Raw genomic sequence first — 12,392 nt, 5'->3', positions numbered from 1 at the left:
GCTGGATTAGCAACAGTAATGGACAGTGCATAAGAGTTTCCAGGCATGCAGCCATCCATACCTTGACAGGCTCACTGCACTTCCAGTGGTTTATTAAATCTTTGAGAAACTTAAAAGGTGACTGTCAAAATGTTTCATCATTTTTTTTCTTTTTATAACATTTTGAGTAAATTTAGTGCACATGAAAAGTGACATCCTTAGGCACAGCCCAGACAGTGCTAGGGCAAGCTTCCTCACACTCCTCTGCCAGCATGTTTCAATCCTGCCCTGGAGGGAGCACCTGGATTGAAAGGGTTGTTCTGTCTTCATTGTCTTTGCCTCTCTACTGACAGTATCAACCAGGGTGCTAATTAGTGCTGATTGTAGTAGAGATATTTTTGATGCAGACACATTTTGTTTCATAATTTTTTTTAGTAAAAGTTGTTTATAGTATTTCTTAGTAGTTCTGAAACTAAAATCTGCACTTTTCCATCCATCATGTATACATAATATTCTTGTAAGTGGGAGGATGCTGATGCTAGGATTTTAGTGTTTGGCTATTTTAGACAAAAGAGCATTGGAGCATTTGGAAACAAAAAAAAAGTGTATCTGAAAATTATAAACATGGAAAAAAAGTAAATCAGCTTTGAACTTACTGTGCCAGTCCTAACAATATCTCCTTTCACTTCAGAACTGTACCTGACTTTTGAATTTGCATTCTCTCTATTCTTGTGTATTTGTGGGCATTTCATTTTCATAACTAGAGCTGTGGATCTTGTGAAACATTTTTTAAGTTCATCAGCTTTGTGATTTTAGAATAAGACATGGCCTGATGCTGTATTATGGGACAAACCCTGAGGTCCTTATTTAGCTTTTACAGTCTTTACACAAGCAGACGTGTAAAAATGGAAAAATGACCACAGGATTCAGTCCATTAACTAAAATGGGAGATTTGCTATAGTTAGAACTAACTAGAAACTGTGTAAGGACCTAGGTTCTATCTCTCTTTGTAAAACCAAAACTCCTAATAAAATCAGTGGGAGTTTTGGGTAGAAAAGAAATGAAGAATCAGACCAAAGTAACAAATTATTAATGAAAAAATAAGTCTTTAAAATTAGCCTCATAAAGAGGTTCCTGAATTTAAAATGTTCAGTTGTTTTTATGGGATTGATTCTTTGTACACGTAGGAAGTACATTAGAGTCTTTTCATCTCATTGCATGGTGATTTTGTAATACATGAAAAAGGCAAATGCATTCTGCACTCAGTTTAGCTAGGATTTCAAAGATCTGTTCCAGAACTGGAGTTTTTAGTGCCTACCATGTTCCTAAATGGAAGACAAGACTTAATCAGAGACTTAATAGGTGCATAAAGAATTTTCAAAAGGCTGATGTGAGGACATGTTAGTCTTCTGTTCACACGGGGGTAATGGGTTATGCTCCCAGTTTCAAAGTAAATATAAATCTAAATAAAAATAAAGTAAATCTAGTGTGATTTAAGGGCTGAAAAGTTAATGCCAGTCCAGGATACATCTAAATGGTTATGTGCTGGCTCTGATTTGTCCCTGTTGTCAGGTTTGTTCTTTAGAGGATGCCCATGGTAACACAAGAAAATTCCTCTTGCTTCAGAGGTTCAGCCCCTTGAAAGCTTGGTATTTCCTGTCACTGGAGGGCCTGGCTCGTACTGGCTGATACTGACAAAGGATACTGTCACAGAACTCCATTTAGGTCAGTGGCTACATATTACAAAGAAACCACTAATGGGACTAATCATCTCGGTGTCTCTATTCATATGGCAGTACTTTTTTTCTGTTCATGAAGAAGGCTAGGGGAAAGGTGGGAACTGATAATGCAAATCACTTGTCTAATGAGCTCACATTATGTTAGAAGGGGCGGAACACATGAATTGTTTTACATAAGGGTGGCAGGGTGTGTGTTTGTGCGGGCGGATGCGGTTAGGAATGAGAAGTCCATATTTTCTTTACATTGTACAAAACTGAAAAGACACAAACTTTTCCTAAACACACACCTGATGCCTGAAGCCTGGTGAGCACGTAACAGAGGAGGTTTATTAGATAGACACCTTACTTTGGCTCTCCTTCAGCCTCCTGAAGAACAGTTTTACAAGGTTGATATACTGTAGGAGGAGCTACCTGGTTAAAAGACAAATTCAGCATAGCTTGCACCTGCGGGTGTGCATGGGATGGGGAGGAAGGGCACAAGGAGTAGTCCACACTCATGCACCACTCTTAAAGTTAGGTCATAATTTCAGTCTCTTCTTGCACCACTGTAGGTGTAAGCCACCCCAAAGGAGGCAGGAGAAGATGGGGCCAGATGTTCATGGAAGGAGTTTTGAAATGAGCCTCTGGCCCAGTTCCTCTAAGCTATTTAGGTGCCTTCATCCATTGTAATCAATAGGAGGTAGGTGCCTAAATACTTTTGAGAATCTGGATTTCTTCAATTGAGGGGGAGTGACAAGTGTCTCGAGGTCCAGATGTATCATAGAAGAATTAAGTTTGCTGTGAAAGAGATGAAACAAAATGACAATCTGTGAATTACAACTGTGCCCTTAAAAAGAAAAGGAGTACTTGTGGCACCTTAGAGACTAACCAATTTATTTGAGCATAAGCTTTCGTGAGCTACAGCTCACTTCATCGGATGCATACTGTGGAAACTGCAGAAGACATTATATACACAGAGACCATGAAACAATACCTCCTCCCACCCCACTCTCCTGCTGGTAATAGCTTATCTAAAGTGATCACTCTCCTTACAATGTGTATGATATACACCTTGTATGTAAATACCTTGCAAGGAGATGTTTGGCTTTTTCTTGGTGGAAATTATCTATTGCTCTCTGCATAAGGGAAAACATCAGCTTCTCTCAACTCACTGATTGTAAGACTCTTGCTCAGGAAATCATCTCATGACCTTAGCATGAATCTTTCTGCTTATCACCTGGCCTCTAATGTTAATGAGGAGGTTATGATAGGACAGTTGGTATCATTGGAATTCCTACCACTTCCTTGATTCCTTATATATAGAATCAGTAAGAATATTTATTATTAGCCCTTGATATTGAGGCAAGCAGTGGCTCATTCCCTACACTCCTTCCAGCTACTAGAGGAAATGAGGCCAAGGTTTCACAGACAACAATCTCATTCACTACACAGCCCTGACTCATTCCCTGAGTAGTATCCATCCTGTGCACTGAATGAGGCAGGGGCTTGTGGAAAAAATAATATCTAATAATTTAATGTGATCATAGATCGCACATAAACGTGTTTAACATGGGACGTTAATGTAATTAATATAAATTATGACAACATAGTTACATAGTGCAATATTTTAAAATGTTTAGAAAGGATATAGCTGATCATGCTTCAGTGTATAAAACAGCTCCTAACTAATAGGGGTAGGTAAGAAAGTTGCCTTGTATGGACATTATTCCTTATTTGTCCACTATGGGGTTCTTGCAGCTTCCTCTGAAGCATCTGGTTCTGTCCACTGTTGGAATTGGACTAGATGGACCGTTGGTCTGATCAAGTATGGCAGTGTCTATGTTCCTATGACTATTCTCCCAAAATGTTTATACTCTTATTTTAAATTTGGTATTAACTATTTTTTTTATGTCCTGAGATGAAATAAATCAATTATCATAGCAGCAGAAGAAATACATTTGCGATCTTAAATAGATATTATGGTAAGTACCTGAATAGAAAGAGTCATCAGACTTCACAGAGTGAAAGATATTGGGCTAAACTAAAGACTGCATTTAAGTCTTGACTTCAAGACAGTAACTCCAGGGCTGAATTTGGGCCATTATATTTCCTTATTTTATTATAATTTCCCTTCTTACGTTTTATTTGTCCTTAGACTGGGATTAACATGTGGTACTAAGAAACTGAATTAACTGATTAGTCCTACTTCTGGGACTCTACCATACTGGGATTTCCAAATTGTGAGGTTTCAAACGCAAGGAAATTAAACAGTAGCTACAGTCTCATAAATTTAATAAATTATTTAATTCCTCAAAAATACTGAGCTATTAAAATATATCTTAATTACAGTGTAAATCCTAATGATGCTTATCTGTGTATTTACATTATATTTTATATATTTGTATCAACAAACTATTAAAAATATTTATTATCAGCTAAGTGATAGATACATGGATTCTGTTGTTACACAGTTTTAAAACCACAATATATGGTTTTAATTATAAGTGGACATTTAATATGCAATAATTGTTTTTATGAAATTGAAATGGAACCCTTATTTTGAGTTGAGTAATTAACATGTGACTAATAGTTATTATTACACCATGAGACAATATTATACTCAATTTACTTTAACATATCAAGTAGGAATTATTTAAAACTGGGTTGTCTTTACATTCCTTCAGTGATTGTCATTTCAGGTCTGCTTATCAGTATGCTAATGATGTGACACCCATTCTACCCTGACCAGTGTACTCCATAGTTTCCAAATCCCAGCAAATGTTAACTGATCACTTGCCACCTAAGAAGATGCTCACAATCAGCTGGAAACAAGCTTAAAAACCAGTGGGTTTTCCAAACAAAAGGTTTACAAAAGCAAAGATAAATGAAGTATAAGGCGACCCTTTGGTGTAATCAGGCAGAGCCACTGTGCTGTCATCTAGAAGATTAGGGCTTGAGCCTTGAAATGGATCTCCCAGGCTCCAGTGACAGAGGATGAATAGCATTGTGAAAATGATGGGCCCAATCCTTTCTCCACTGAAATCAATGGCAAAAGTAGCCAGTGGGAGCAAAGTCAGACTTACTGTGCTTTGTCCCTAGTAATTTCCTTACTCTGCTTGCTCATGCCACCTGCTAACAGATCTAAGAATTGTATTGGTTATGGCAGCTACCCACATGTTTTTCTTCCTTGTGGTAAGGTCATGTGCTAGGAAGAATCACTGAGAAGGTTGAATGTGTGGAAAGAAAAAAGACAGTAGCCTTAATTACAGATATAGGGATAAAATTCAGAGCTCCTATTGCCCAGGGCTAGTTCCTAAACCGATGAGTTACTAAAGATGCAGGATATCATGGTCACATTTAAAGATGCGGTAGCCTTGTGATGCATGGGGTGACCATCAAACTGATACACAAAACAAATACACAAGCTAAGGACTCTTAGAAAAGCAGAACATAACATTAGAAAATGAGCTGGAAAAAAAGAGCATCAAGTGCTTCCAGACTTTCCAAGCAACTGCAGTCTTCAATCTTAATGGAAATTAAAAATTGTACTTACTATGTATTAGTATAATTTTTGGACAGAACAGCTCATACAAAAAGTCAGCATCATGATAGCTAACTGCCAAAGTATGGCAAAGATTATTCACTGAATTTATGTTATCTAGCTCTCTCTCCCTGAACAGGTTTTAGTTGCTTTTCTGAGAAATTTGTATTCTAGTTCCACCATGAAAAAGCTCACAAAAGTGAGTGATACTGTAATATCCCTGTAGTGCCAGGAATTTATTGAAAGTATTAATCTTTAACTTGAGAGCTGTTAAGTTCTAACATCCATTTAAGTAATTTACAAATAATATCTCTGTTAGGAAAGATTTACTATATTCTTGTACAACTGTCATAGCTTGGATTCCTTCCTGTCATAGAATTATAAGTTTAGAAGGGACTGCAAGGTCAAAGGGCATAAATAATATTGATTAATTAATACACAGTAATGAAGTAATATATATGAATTAATATACAATCACATTTAGTTCATGTTTAGATGTCACAAAGATTCAAGTGTAGACAATTTTGGTATACATTTGTATCTATATGTAGTCATATCATGTGACAACACTCTTACTTGCCAAGTGATCCAGATCGCTCTGTATTGGTGACCTCTCCCCCTCATTGTTTACCAATTCCCAAATTTTTATGTCATTTGAAACCTTTATCAGTGATGATTTTGTTTTCTTACATGTCATTGATAAGAATGTTAAATAGAGTAGGGCCACAAACCAATCTTTGCAGGATCCCACTGGAAAGACACCCTGTGGATGATGATTCCCCATTTACAATTATATTTTGAGACCTATTAGTTAGCCAGTTTTTAATCCATTTAATGTTTGCCATCTTAATTTTATATCTTTCTAGATTTTTAATCAAAATGTCATGTGGTACCAAATCAAAGTAAATTATGACAACACTATTCCCTTTGTCAACCAAATTTATAATCTCATCAAAAAAGATATCAAGTTAGTTTGACAGAAACTGTTTCTATAAATCAATGTTGATTTGCATTAGTTAGATTACCCTCCTTTAATTCTTTATTAATTGAGTCCCGTATCAACTGCTCCATTATCTTGCAGAGACTGGTGTCAGGCAATTACCCAGGTCATCCTGTTTCCCTTTTAAAAAATTAACACAACATTTGCTTTCTTCCAGTGTTTTAAAAGTTCCACAGTGCTCTAAGACTTATTGAAAATCAACATTAACGGTACAGAAACCTCCTAAATCAGCTTTTTAAATTTTAAAATTCTTGGATGCTGATTTAAAAATGTTTAACTTTAATAGCTTCTGTTTAACATTCTACAGAGATACTAGGAAGAGGAAAGAGTGTTATTATCACCATCTGATGCCACTCTATCACTATCCCCCCCCCCAAATACTAGACAGAAATTTTTATTAAATACTTCTGCCTTTTCTGCCTTATTATTAATAGTTCTACCACTTCCATCTAGTAATAGTCCAATACCATTGCCAGGATTCTTTTGGTTCCTAATATATTTTTTAAAAGCTTCTTGTTATTGGTCTCAGCGCTGCTTGCCACTGTTTTCTTCTTCTGACTGTTTGCTTCTCTTATCAATTTGCTGCAATTTCTAACTTATGATTTATATTCATTATATTTCTCCTTTCTTCCATTTGTTGTACTTTTTTTTTTTCTATTTTTATAGCTGCCTTCACTTTTATAGCTGCCTTCTAAACCAGGTTGTTTTGTTTACTAGTGCAGCTTTCATCCTCAATTGTACGATTGTGGGATTGATAGGTATTTATGAACTCAGTTAGGTAGCTGGAATTTGCATGAACAAATGTACATGTGAACAAGTTCAGATTTTGCCTGTGCAAATGTGCATGCAGGCAAATTGGGCAGCAGTGAAATTTTTCAAAATGTGGTCATGTCTGTCCAAGGACAGAAGATGTTGACAGAAAATGGAAACTTAGATTTGTTCCATCCCTATTAGAATATCTGTAGAATTCTTGACATAGTTAGCAGATTTAAACTGAGAATGAATTTTGCCTAAAGAAATTAATAGAACTTTTAAGTGTATTTATGCACTACAAAGTTTTTGTTATATATTTCATTTATTTGCATAGGACCAGCAACATTGTTAGATTCTTTGAGAAAGAAAAAAATATTTCTTTTGCTCTTCCACAATCAGAAATAATGTTCATGTGGCCTTTTCTTGTGCATTGATGCAATATATATGTTAGATTTAGGCATTCTCCTATGTAATGCAAACTATTTTGATATTCAAAATTCAACTACAAAATGTCTTTTACTGTAGCTGCTCCACAATTTTCCTGGTGAACTTTTATATTCTCTTTAGTTTGGAAAAATAGAAAGAAAAGAGAAAATGTTGCTTCTGTGATACATAAAACAGCTGGAAAAAAGCATTAATAATTCAGTAAAGCTTATTTTGCAGCATTTGTTTCCTTTAAAACATACCTATCTGATGTAAAAAAAAACAACAACACATTGCTTATAGATGTATCATATCTCACACTTAGCTTACTTATCTTAGCTATGGATTGAACTTGCAAATGTTGCTTTTTTTAAAATACTTTAGTAAACACTTGAGCTAAATCCTGTAGGATTTGAACTGGCACTAGAAAACAACAACAGTTTCAATCTTCTCTTTCAACTACAGTTTAGGGGATTGTTTTAGAGATTTTTTCTTCCTATTTAAGTAATTTCTTGCTGTTTTAAAACAAAGCACATTCATTTCACATCCATTTCATGTGTTTTTTGGGGGGGATGGTGTATTTTTAGCTTGCCTACTCCTCACTGGTAAAGTGAATAAATATTAATGCACTCATATAGGAAGAAATAGCTATGCTGAATGGAATAAACATGTTTTTGGTTGGATTGTTTTGATTATCACACTTTTTCTGAAGGAAGGTACTCAGAACCCACCCACCCCTACCACCAGCCCAAATTATTACAATTTAAGTTGTGGTAAAATTGATTACTACATTGATTATAATCAGCAATGCAAAAATACAAATGAAAATCTATATATTAATCTGCTTTTCTCTTTATTGTCAGACTTATGCTTTCCCCTTTATATTCTACCTGCCAATTTTCCTGACTTCTTTATATTACATTGCTTTAGAGCATTTGCAAATATTCCGGTAGAATTTCTTCAAGTTGGAACTAAAGCTTTTGAAATGAATTGCCCACTTTGCAAAAGTCCCAAACAGCTACACCAAACAAATATGCATGTGCAAAAAACCGCACTGACTGCAGTTTTTTTACGAAAGAGACCAATATTAAAGGGTAGATTGTGAATGTCTTACTCACATTCGTAAGCAATTACTCACATAAGTAATTTCTATTGGGACTACTCATGTTAGCAACTACTCACTAATGTGAGTAGGGGTTTGTAATCTGGCCCTAAGAGAGTATCTATTCATAATTACATGTTATGGTGGCATCTTATTTTGCAATGCTTTGAAATGTATGGACTGGCTCATTGAAAGGTGATGCTGTTTACTGACTCCCAATATTTTGAATGTATTCCTGAAGCATTTCATAAATCATTTTGCAACAGACAAATATTCAAAAAAAGTAACTAATTTGTATAGAGTTAATCTCATTACTGTAAGGCTTTGTAGATTTACGAGGTCAGCTATCTGCCAGCAGAAATATTGCTAGCTAACATTTTAATATAAAGTATCTATATAATTTTAACCACTGTACTTATCTGTGTTGGCTCATAGCAAAGGCTTGAGCTGCCTTTCAAGTCAGAGGCACAAGTACTGCAAGTATTTCTGTGAGCTAGCATGGCTCAGATGCCAAAATAAAACTTTTGTGTTGACCATTCCCTAGTTGAATTCTGTTAATTTTATATTCATTCAAACTATCACAAAGCCAATTTTCTTTCCTCAATGTTGCCTTCTTTCATTGTTTAAACTTATTTCCAGGTAAAAACAGAATTTTATAATAAAATCACAGGTTTCTATATGTACCATTCTGGTACATCTTATGTGTATGATTTTGAGCACGTCCTTTAATTTTTCACATGAACTGATTGAGGATTTATGCTGAGTAGGCATCTTTTGGTGTTTCAGCTAAATATAACTGAACATTTATCAAAGGCAAGGTGCTGCACGCAGGGTCTGTATACAGTACAACTGTTTATACCAACTGGCTTTTATAAAGATTGATCTGATCAGAATACTGGCTGAAACAACTCAACTTTCATTCTATCTCAGTGATAGTAAGAAATGTAGAAAGTTTAATTCTGAACTATGAAAAGATTCAGTAAGTCACCACAAATCACTTCTACTAAGCCCAAACTGGGTAATTTACACAGCACTTTGTGATCTTCAAACAGTTTGCAGTGTGCAATTATTCATGCCACAACATGGGGCCACAGAGTCCAAGCTGCCTGTTTGTTCTAAGGCTGAAGCAGGGGTGTTTGAAAACTGCAAGAGACTACCAAAGGCCTAGAGATCATGGCTAATGTGACACCCCCAGGCCTAATCTTCTTAGAGCACTGGGATAAAATAAGTATCCATTACAAAATCAGCCTTCATCCTGCCCCCTTCTGTGCTCTGCCACTCTGATAGCCAACACAGAGACAATTGCATGATTCCGGACTTAATCAGGTATTAGGAGCTAATGCAGTACGAGAAGAGGCTAATCTCCATATTTACTCCATCTGTACTTGTGGACCTGATTTGCCTGCCCCTGGTAGATCAAAAGGAACTGGCAAAAATCAGATTAGTGCTGAAGAAAGAGGAGAGAGGTGCAATGAGTGTAAGAGGCAAAATCCCTCTACCTCTCTTGGTTGTGTATACATGTACTAAGGCCATGTGGTCTAATCCCATGGAAATCTTTCCATTGTATTTCTCTTTTTTTTCTTCCCCACTGCTTTTCTGCTTTTAAAAACTGAAACTGTCATGGCAGTTTAAAATTATTAATAAATAAACCATACAGCTGTTAAATAATAACACTATTTCTTTTTAAAGGTGCTTTAATTTTGAAATACACTGATTTACTTATGCAAGATCTGTGAATCTGAGGTTTATTTAAAACTGATGCATAAATAGGGCCTGATTCTGCTTCCATTGTTGCCAATAGAAACACTTCAAAACAGGATTGGGCCCATACTCGCTGCAACTTGATTGTAATTAATTACAGATCATTGCCTCATAAGCATATAATAGGACATTTGTAAATGCTCTATGGGTGATGAATTCTCCTATGAACTTAAATTAAAATCACCATATGACAGAAAATAAAATGTGTGTCTATAAAATGAAACATTTTTCTTTTAAATTCTTTCTTATTGTTTTTCAGTTACCTGGAAGTAGACTATTTTATTTTCTCTACAAATTGTTTATATATATCTATATAGATATATATAGATATATATATAATATAATATATATATTTCTATACAAGTATGTACTTATGACTCAAGAAACAAGGACATATGGGTAAGAAAAAGAAAGCTAAGGAAATTCACATACTCGCTACTGTTGGCAGTCACCTGCTGTTTGTAAACAGTGACATGTGGTCACCAATAATGACCTTCAAACAGGGAGAAGCATGAGCTACAATAATTTAAATGTTCTGGCTACTTCGGGTTTGTACTACCTCAATGGCGAACAAGTTTTACCAAGCTTATACGCATTCCTAGGCAGGTATGGAGGAAATCTGCACTTGAAAAGGCAGTTCTGAAAAGCTGAAAACTTTTCAAAGGGTGCATTGTCCTCTTTTCTGGAAGGCTGACAAAGTCACTTCTTTTTTGACTCCTTACAAATCTCAAGCAATGCCAAAAGAGAGTTCTGTTGCAGCTGGTTTTTGGCAATAGAGCTCACCTCATTAGAGTGGATTAAGTCATGATGCTGAGAAGGATAAAAGGTGAAAAGCAAAAATAGTGGATGGGGAACACAGAAAGCTCAGAGTGTCATTTGTATGCTGACGCCATTATTGACTAGAGCCCATGTGGTTCACACTTTTCAATTACCGTCTGCTAGAAAGGTGGCCCATAATTGCATAGGCTGATGCCAGTGCACCAAATGTCAGGGGAGCCTCCCTAACTCTCATCACCTTTTCTTGATGCTTGACTTGAGGATGTTCAAAGGCAAAAAGCCATAGCCTGCAGATCTCCCTGAGGAAGAAAAAGATGCCATTAAAAAAAATAATAGATTCAACAAAAAACTCATTAGAGACCTTGAGTTAAATTTACAATCTTATGACCTGATTCTGCATCCCATGCACACCAACCCTCATGTTGACATCAAAGAGAGCTTTGGGTGCACAGGAAATGGAGGGCTAGGACTATAGTTGCCAACCCTCCAGGATTGGCCTGGAGTCTCCAGGAATTAAAGATTATGTCATGTGATGAAATTTCCAGGAATACATCCAACCAAAGTTGGCAACCCTAACTGGGCCCTTTATTTACAAGGTGCTGAATCTGCGGGGTTCTATGCTGTAATGCATTTGACTTTAATGCTGACACTGATAGCTCCAGATGCTCTCTCACAAGATTTCTAAAAGGACAAACTTAGATTTCCCCTTTGCAGTTGCCTTGCACTCAGACAATGACTTTCACTTACAACACAGCGTCACTCACACTCTGACTCATCATTTTAGCTAATATTTTGGCATCCCTACAAGTTCTAAATTAATCTGAGTGTGCTAATGCCATACTTTTATTTAAAAACTCAAAAGTACACTATCCTATTTCAGAAACAGGTCTTAAAAAGCTTCCAATAGAGTAATATTCCATAAGGCTGGCCACATTTGTTTGGATAAAATAAGAATCTACTTGAACCTTCACACAAAACTCAAATCCGGACCAAACTATTTTCAAGGTATAGACAAGTTTGGTTAAGTTACTGATTCTTCAATAGTCTTCATTTGCACACATCTTTGCACTTCTTAATTTGTGTCAGGACTGGAAGCAGAAATACCAAAATGCCATGGAGAAAACCAATCTGTTTTCATGAGCTTTTCAGCTTACTTCTCAGACCCAAGAGACATAGGTTCAGGTATAGTTCAGGCATGCACCCAAACAACTGAACTGCAGGATCTGGGCCTTAAATTGCTGCTTGAGATACAAACCCAAATGAACTATTATTTTGGTAAAGCTTGTGACATGCATCTGTGGCACTATATAATAAATTAATTATAATGTTAGCAACAGG

The sequence above is a fragment of the Caretta caretta genome, chromosome 2 (assembly GCF_965140235.1).
Source record: "Caretta caretta isolate rCarCar2 chromosome 2, rCarCar1.hap1, whole genome shotgun sequence".
NCBI classification, from domain to species: Eukaryota; Metazoa; Chordata; order Testudines; family Cheloniidae; genus Caretta; species Caretta caretta.
Note: the sequence above shows the minus strand (reverse complement) of the source record.